The sequence below is a fragment of the Magallana gigas genome, chromosome 9 (assembly GCF_963853765.1).
Source record: "Magallana gigas chromosome 9, xbMagGiga1.1, whole genome shotgun sequence".
Lineage (NCBI taxonomy): Eukaryota > Metazoa > Mollusca > Bivalvia > Ostreida > Ostreidae > Magallana > Magallana gigas.
The window spans coordinates 11,405,924-11,414,636 of NC_088861.1; the positions used below are offsets into that span (position 1 = coordinate 11,405,924).

Here is an 8,713-nt window from a genome sequence, read left to right on the forward strand (position 1 = left end):
CACACCCCCTTAATGAAACAAGGGTAAATAGTGCTGTCGGTTTTTATAGTGGTTGTGTACATGTAGCAGTGTGCAGAACATTAGAAATCAATTTTTTTTTATCGTGGTAGTCGGAGTTAAAGGGAAATTATGTGTACATTTACGAATTCATGTCAGCTTTAATAAATGATACAATGTTAGAAGATAGGACAATTGATGTCGTTTCGGGGAGTACATTTTCAATTAGGAATTGTCAAATTCACGGATATGAATTACTTATGCTTTGGCGAAACGTTATTAACAACCATAGTTGTGTGTTAGAATGCATGTTCCTTGAATTTATCAGGAAACAAGGAAGGGATCAATCAATCTGAATTTATACAAAATACGCGATTTATTCCTCGCCTATCATAATTTGAGTTGAATCTAAAATAAATTTCATAATACTCTAATTTATTATCTGTAATCTACACAAACATTAATAAAACACTAATCACTTGTTATTGCAGATAAGTTTGATGAGCTCAGATTATATATTTTCCTGTTTTTGGAAGAATGTAAAGGAAACAAAATTTAAAACAGAAACAAAAAAATGTCTGGTCACGTAATTTATTTTAATTCTTTCGATGACACGTTGAGGATTTATTGGAAGAGGAAAACAATTCACTTGAATAATAGCCATAATGGTATCAAATTTTCAAAGAAGTAAAATATGGCGGAAAAGACATGGAATACGTTCAATGAAATAATGTTAGTTATCATAGTTTGTCTTTTATCCCAAGGAATTACTAAAAATTTATGCGAAAGGTAAAGTCTTTTTAACACTTTTCCTCTGTCTTTTCTATTAACTTCTGTAAAATTCATTTCGCAACATGAATGTGTTTGTTTCAGGAGGGCCATAATTTGAAGGCATAGTCCTTAAAATAAAAGATCTCGTGCATACAAACCTCTTTTCCCGCTTGTGCACACAAAATGCAATTCTGAAAGACGAAAATAAAACAAACAACTAAAAAAACAAGTAAACAAACAAACAAACAAAATAACATAACAATAAAGGCCCTTTTGTATCTTATGAATTACTTGAAGTATATAACAAAAAATTGACCTATAGGGGAAATCGATTTCCCGAAAAAAAAAAATACTTTTAATATAAAAGTTTATTTGATATTTTCTACTGTACATATTTCTAAATTTTCAAAATTTCATATTGAGCTTGGCATATTGCACTGGCAATTCTTAAATCAAACTTTAAAGTTGACTAAAACATCATTTTAGCAGTAAAACGGTCTATTTCTGCATGAATTTTGCCCTGGAAATCCATACGGGCAGGCCTGATCTAAAACCACTAAGATATCTAGATAGGTTTTGATCAAAGAAATAAAAAATGTTAGAATTCTTACAGGGGCAACCCTGCCCTGAAATCGATATTTGCTACAAACCAGCAAAAAATTGTAGAACTTATTTGTATTATAGTGGTTCATATATAATTGTTACACCTATAAGGTTTGAATAGCTCAGGTGGCTTCACCGCTGTCATTCACTGCATACTTAAAGTTTTTTTTGTATCTGGTTTGATTCCACCTGTTGGCAGAGATTTTCTGTTTTCGGTATTATCAGTTTGTATAAACACCTTTTATTTTTTCTTTATACAGGATTGTGCTTTCTGTATTTTATCCTAATTTTCATCCTTTTATGCGCGTTTGCTCTTCACATTAAAAACATTTATGAAAAAGTATGTTCTGAACGGAAAGCAGTCAACTAGAACTATACCTTAGTGTAAGCACCCTTTGTTAAGGTTTGGGCATCCTCCGGTTTTGTAATATAGCTTAATTTCAAAACGGCTGCCAATTATTACCACATATGGAAAGTTGCTTTGTATTGTAAGATAAACTATCCTCCATTTTTGGAGGATAGCGTGGTATATTTCAAAGTCTTCGTGCATATCTCTAATGATAATGCAAGCAACAGACCATATGAAAATTAAAGTTATGAAAATAAACTTATGATTTTATGCAGCAATTTGAAATTCTATGTACAGTATTTTCACAATATGGTTTGAAAGTGTGTACTTCCTGAGTTCAGTTTTACAAAGTCTTTTTACAACTGTTTCATTTAATAAATATCACAAAATGGTGATGTATATTCCTCATTCAAACATAATTAAATTCCTCCATGTTTGGAGACACAAAATGGATATCTTGATCTGCTATATTGTACATGTACAAAATAAATGTTTGAATACCCCAGGGAATTTGTTCTTATCTTATCTATCTTATTCTAATTGATACACAGGTAATTTAGTATCATGTTAAATTAATCCCTTCACATAAAACGATGTCAAATTTTATTAATCAAAACGATTCCTTTTATAAATATCAATTATACTGAATACTTAAAAATATGAGAGTCTTCACTGAAAATATTTTTCTTCAAGTCCTGCAATTTTTTAAACTTTTATATTTATTTAATATTATCAATAGATATAATTAATGACAGCTAAATAAGGTGATTTTTAGACGGGGTCACGTGACCCCGTCTATTGGTTTACTGTCAGCCGAAGTCTCAAACCGGAAGGCACATGAATTGAGTCTATGCGTAAGAAAATAGTGCAGAAAGTTTTCATGCATTTCAGTAAATATGTATTATAAAAACACGCATCATATATGTTTAAGTCCTCTGTGTAGAAACAAAATTCTATTTAAAAATTAAACAAATAGTTTCATAGATCAAAATATTCTTGCTCTGGTTCAAATGTGGAATGAGTTGCGTAACTTAATGCACAGCGCCGTTGACAATTAAGTTTGTGTACGAGCTCATTAACCAATATTAAGAGGTTGATGGTAGATCGAAATTAAAGTTCCCATACGCAATGTGCATTTTTTGAAAAGTTGTGAATTTTATTTTGACAATCTTTCACCTTAGTACTACCAAACTTCATGCGCAAGCCGAGTTTAAAATCGGGACGGGTTATACACAGATGTTTTACAAGTTCCATTGGCTTCCAGTCTACTTGCGGTATGACTGCTGTTCGTCTCTAATGGAATTTTGTACAAAGAAAATAAAAACAGGTCTGAATTTGCCTTCTCGTTCGTTGGCTCTTTAGTTGATTAAACTGAATTTAAATTTCAAACAATGCATTATAAGCAAAATCTATAATAGATTATACATTTTGGAAGACTTAAACATCATATAATATGTACATGTACAATCTTATCGATTGAAGATCCAAGTTAAATGTTATGTTCATGTTTTCCGGCTTAGTTGGAATCAGGCTTGGTGTGAATTACATTGTAAAATAATGCATTACATTACCATTACTTTATGAATTATGGCATTAAATTACCATTACTATTACTAATTTTTTTTGAAGTAATGCATTACATTACCATTACATGAGTAAAGTAATGCTTTACCATTACTTTGTGAAAAGTCAATAAGTTTAAAAAAAGTAATTTAAAAACTAAATAAAGAGTTTTTGTAAATATTTCATAAAAAACATGCTAAAATATTTACAGGTTCATGTCACTATCAGGTTTAAATTTAATGACTTATACAAGATTGCTGTTGCACTAGTAGTTCTCAAATAAGGCTGGTCCCGTGCCATTTACACGCTAATGGCGGAGGTGGCAATCTCTGTTATTTATGTCTCTGATTTTCGGAGTATGATTTTTAATGAAAGGAACGGTTGTATCGTAATTAGTGTAGGTGATGCACGAGTTTACACAAAAAAGTAGTAAGTGGCGAACAGATTTATTTTCACCTTTTAATTTTGCATGAATCGCAAATGAAGAAAATCGTGTCAGATAAGTCGGTCTTAAAAATCAAAATGGAGACCGTGACAGATCTTTTTATTGTCAAAGTTCTTAGAATCTTATTGTAAAAAAAATATTTCTAACGTCAGGTGCTTGTGTTTGTTATCGGTATACAAATGTTCTCTTTGTTTGTTAATTCAGCAGTTTTAGAGTTTTCGGGGTTTTCATAAAACTTTTATTACGGATACCGTCCGACTTGTGGATTTTCCCTTGGATCCCAAAATTGAATAAACCTAATGATTAAAATTATCTACTTTGATATAGTTGTTTGATATTCCCGGTTAGTAGTAATTTTTAAAATGTTTCCTTGGGGTCTTATTTTACATAGTATACCGTTGAGTGAATTTTCTACAATTATGAAGGCCGAGATTGAGTAAAATTTAGACAAAGTATCAGAGAATTGCAAAAGAGCCGAATTAACATAGATTGTAACAACTAATTCAAACTCATAAATTTTGGAAGCATATTCGAGGAAATCCAGGACAATTACAAATTCAAACTTTCAAGACCCCGTCTTCCAGTACTCTCAGTACTTTGATTAAATTGTCTAATAATTATATTTTATGTCATAGTTAAGTCCATTTGTAAAACAGAGTTAATTCCCCTTCATCTGAAAAGATCCCCCAGTGGGATTAAGCATCTATCCTCCAATTTCGAAGGATAAAATCGAACCTCCAAAAACGGATGTTGCCTAGACCTGTTGTTTGAAGACAAGAATCACTCACTCTGTGTTACTCAAGACAGTTGCCACGTAAAAAAAATATACCAAACAAGAACTGTTGAGTTTTCCTTTCCAAAACATATATAAAAAATGTAACAATTGTTGGAGAAGTACTGCAAAGTAGAGAGGCAGTTCGTTCTTAGCATAGAACGTGTACATTGTTGACATTTTATACCAAACATGCAGGAGGAAGGTTAAAAGATTATAAAAACATGGAGGTGGGTCAGAGTTTTCCGTTCCCTTATCATTCCGGTATCAGATACGTCCCAATCATACAGAGGATGCAGCTGTAAATTCGGAAGAGTTCAGTTGAATGCACAGTAAATGATGTGTTCGAACGCCTAGTAGAAATCCTTCTTCATCTACAAACACCACTCTTCCAGTTGTTTGTGTAGCATTCAACGTTTAGCACGTGCAAACATTTTCTTACAGCAAGGTGTGCGAGTTGCAGATGGGTTCAAGTGTTGTGCTTCTCATTTGACAGACAACCACTTGCGAGTGTATGTAACGAAGATTATTACAATCTAACGGGTCTTTTGTATGATCAGTTTGAAGATTTGGTTTGTCGTCTTTCATTTTTTTCCCAATCTACAGTTCTAACTACTCGAAAAGCAACCGGTCTTTTACTAACAAAATTATGTACAGGGTTGTCTCATTCTGTTCTTGCAACTTTGTTTGTTTCAGCTTCAGCAAGGAAAGCTTTTCTTCACAGATTTTGAATTACCATGTTGAAAAACTAAATGAGATATAAGGAAAATAAATACCAGAGTTTAACTTTACTGTGGGCACGGTATATGTGAGAATTTAATCATCGTAATTATGACCCTTTTCGGGAAATAAAGTAACAAATTCTTTTTGAAAAGGATATTTTGATAATAATTTCAGTAGAATAAAGAAAATTGATGCATAGAACGACCTTTGAAATCGCGTCACGCGAGACTTTCGATGATTGCTTATATGTCAATGTTTGTAAATAAAAACGTTTATAAATTACAAGTATTGTTTTATCGAAAGTAAACTGAAAATGAAATTAAAAGATAAAATATAAAATAAAGTTTTATAACTCATACTGCTCGGAATTTCTCTCAATCACTATACATTACAAGAGCTATAACCTAGGAGTTTATTGTGTATACGGCTTAAAATCAAGACGTGGAACGTAAATCGATATGCTTTTTTGTAAAAGCAGAAACCAATATTGGCCATATAGATCAATTCTTTTGTTATATATAAATGATCCTTTTAAGCACTACTGAGCTTTAGCAGGTTTTGGACCAGAAAGATTTGGATGCCTTATATCATATTTACATTGTTCAGTTTACCATTCCTGACCTATATATGATATATACGTCTGTTTTTAAACGCAAGTTAAATTAAAATCTTTAAAATTAAATTAAACATTTAGGATAATTGTGATGTCATTCAAAATACAATAATCAGATACGAATTTTGAAAAAAAAATCAAGAATTATCAATAACTGCCTACATGTTACTTTCTACGTGCCAAATGCTAAGTGCCAACATGACATATAAAAACGATGGCTTGCAACATATGTCTGTACTCGAGGAAAATATGATAACGAACAACTTATCTACATGTATAAGACAATATCAGCAACTTTGTTTACTTTACGAAATCTTTTTTTTATTACTTATACATTGTCAACAAAATCATTTTGCATTTTGACAAAATTGTCCTGCCTGTCGACATTATTACCATGCATGTTAACATAATTTATTTTTTAAAAAAAGAACTTTGCATACAGTGAGCAAAAATGTGCTACAGTTATCATAATGAACTTCTCGTTCAGGGTAAGTTTTCCGGACAAGCCGACTCTAAAAATCGATAAAACGTCAACATCCAAATTCTGAAAATAACATCATCAATTCCATTTAAGTTAAAATCAAAATATATAAAACCTGACGTATCGTGTAGCACTCTATTTCATTTTATGTTGAAATCGCCTATTACTAAAAAAAATGCATCTATGCCAAATCATAAGTTTTTGAGTTTGTCAATAAAGCTCATGTTAATCAACCTTTATTTATTCCAGTTTCATCTTTGATCTGCAGCTCGTTAATTTTTACTTGAAAAACAACTAAAGGTGGTGTAAAAAGAGAAATATTTGCTCGGTTTTGTTTTTGCCTCTTTTGTCCTAGTTGTCCGCGGGCAAATTTGCAAATACTACTTTCGTGAACTGTTACAAAACTGAGTTTTCTCTATACGACTGTGTTTGAGCGAACTTAAGACGAGGCAAAACCGTTTACAAATGTAGATTAGCAAAAATATCAATGGGCGAAAATAATCCTGTATACAATAGTTCGGGGACCAGCATATGTAAAAATGAAAGACATATACAAAGTTGTGCAAAAAATCTAATGGAAATATTGGATTTAGCAACCAAACTGAAAGAGATGAAACTGATGACTCAAATGATTTAAATATACTATTGACGATTAGATAAACCATAGAATAATGAAAAAGATCAGGAACATCTCAATTCTTTAACAGATTGAATAAAATTAGATTAATTGATTTTGACAGGTAAAAGTCGTTAGCGAAATTGTTTTACACATGAAAAAGGCAATAAATAATAGACCATTGTACCAAGTTATTTGATGTTGCTTTAACACTAGCATACCTGATTTTGTAGCGAAAATGGATTTGTGTGCTGTGATGGTTATTACCAAGAAGAAAGCACAGGGGAATGCATAAGTAAGTGTTAAAATCGATTGAAATATTTTCTATATATATTTTGACTTATTGTCTAGAAAAGTTATAGTGATAAATTAATGACACAAATCAGAAAAAAATAATTTTCACTCGAAGACAAAGTCTCCTCCTTTAAATATTTTAAAATTATTAAGTCAAACAGTCTCAAAATGAACATAACCTAGCTTAACTAAGAAAGAACAAAGTCTAGTCACTCCCCCATACCTTTGCAAGACTATGTCTAATAATCTGTAGGATAAGAAAAATTATGCTCATTTTTAACCTTTAACTCAAAACGCTGTATTGTAATGATTTTCATAAAAGTGCAGCGATCATATACATGTTTTAAGAAGAGTAACAAAAAACGTTTCATTCAAAAGGACTGAACATCAAAACAAATATTTTACAGAGAGAAACTCTGCATGGAAACAGACAACTTTATGTTAAGAAAAAATATCACACGTGCAAATAATTGATAAATTAAGCTAGCAAGTAATCAAATGCAAAGAAAAAATACGATATGCTTATTCTATTAAAATAGACATTGTATTGATACAGAAAACTATTCTGAAAATATTTATTCAAAGTAATGGATTTTTGTTGATTTTATAGGCTGTCAACCAGGACATTTCGATGTGAACTGTTCTCAAAGATGTATCTATCCCACGTATGGGGTGAAGTGTCGAAATTATTGTTCTTGTGAAAAAAAGTTTTGCAACTTTTCCTCTGGATGCAGCATAAGGAAAACAACTTTTGGTGAACATTTTTTCCTTTTACGAGATAATAATTAAAATTTTTAATATTGAATATAATAACTATGATATCATTGTAAAAAAATTACACAAACTGATGATATGGGATGAACTCTCTCTCTCTCTCTCCAAATAGATTCCTATGAGAGAGAGAGAGAGAGAGAGAGAGAGAGAGAGAGAGAGAGAGAGAGAGAGAGAGAGAGAGAGAAGCTTATGAGTAATAAAAAGTCTTATTAAAAAAGTTTCTAAATATACAAATCATTTTATAAGAAAATGTTACTTACTAATACAAAACATTCATTTACTTGATACATATATCGTGCGATTTCGGTCAGCGGGGAATTGAATTGGACTTTGTAAAGCTATTTGTATTATACTCTTAATCAGTTTAATTTATTTGAGTCGGTTTTTTGTTCTGATCACGCGTTTGAAGCGGTAAAGATCAACGGCAAGCCAACCATGACAACTAACAGGTGGAAGACATGTATATGCACCTTTTTATATTACTACATGAAAGCTGATGGATAAATTGCACTTATTTGACAAATGTGTTGGTTATAAACATTCACATTACTAATCAGATGGTAGAATAAATAACAAGCTCAAGATTCTTTCTAATTTAATAATTGATAATAAATAACCAATTTAAATAATTTTCTCAGAAAAATCTTCAACTTTTAAAGTAAGTTGTACATGCATTTTAGAAATAAATATTACTCTTTTACTTTATAATTAT

General features: G+C 31.1%; 1 long non-coding RNA gene across 1 annotated transcript; it reads left to right on the forward strand.

The window, feature by feature from the left end:
• The first annotated feature begins 526 nt into the window (after positions 1 to 526).
• LOC136271337 (uncharacterized) lies at positions 527 to 8,031 on the forward strand. Its single transcript, XR_010709256.1, has 3 exons — positions 527 to 786; positions 7,167 to 7,228; positions 7,838 to 8,031. It is a non-coding gene; the product is annotated as an uncharacterized lncRNA (long non-coding RNA).
• Positions 8,032 to 8,713: the final 682 nt, after the last annotated feature.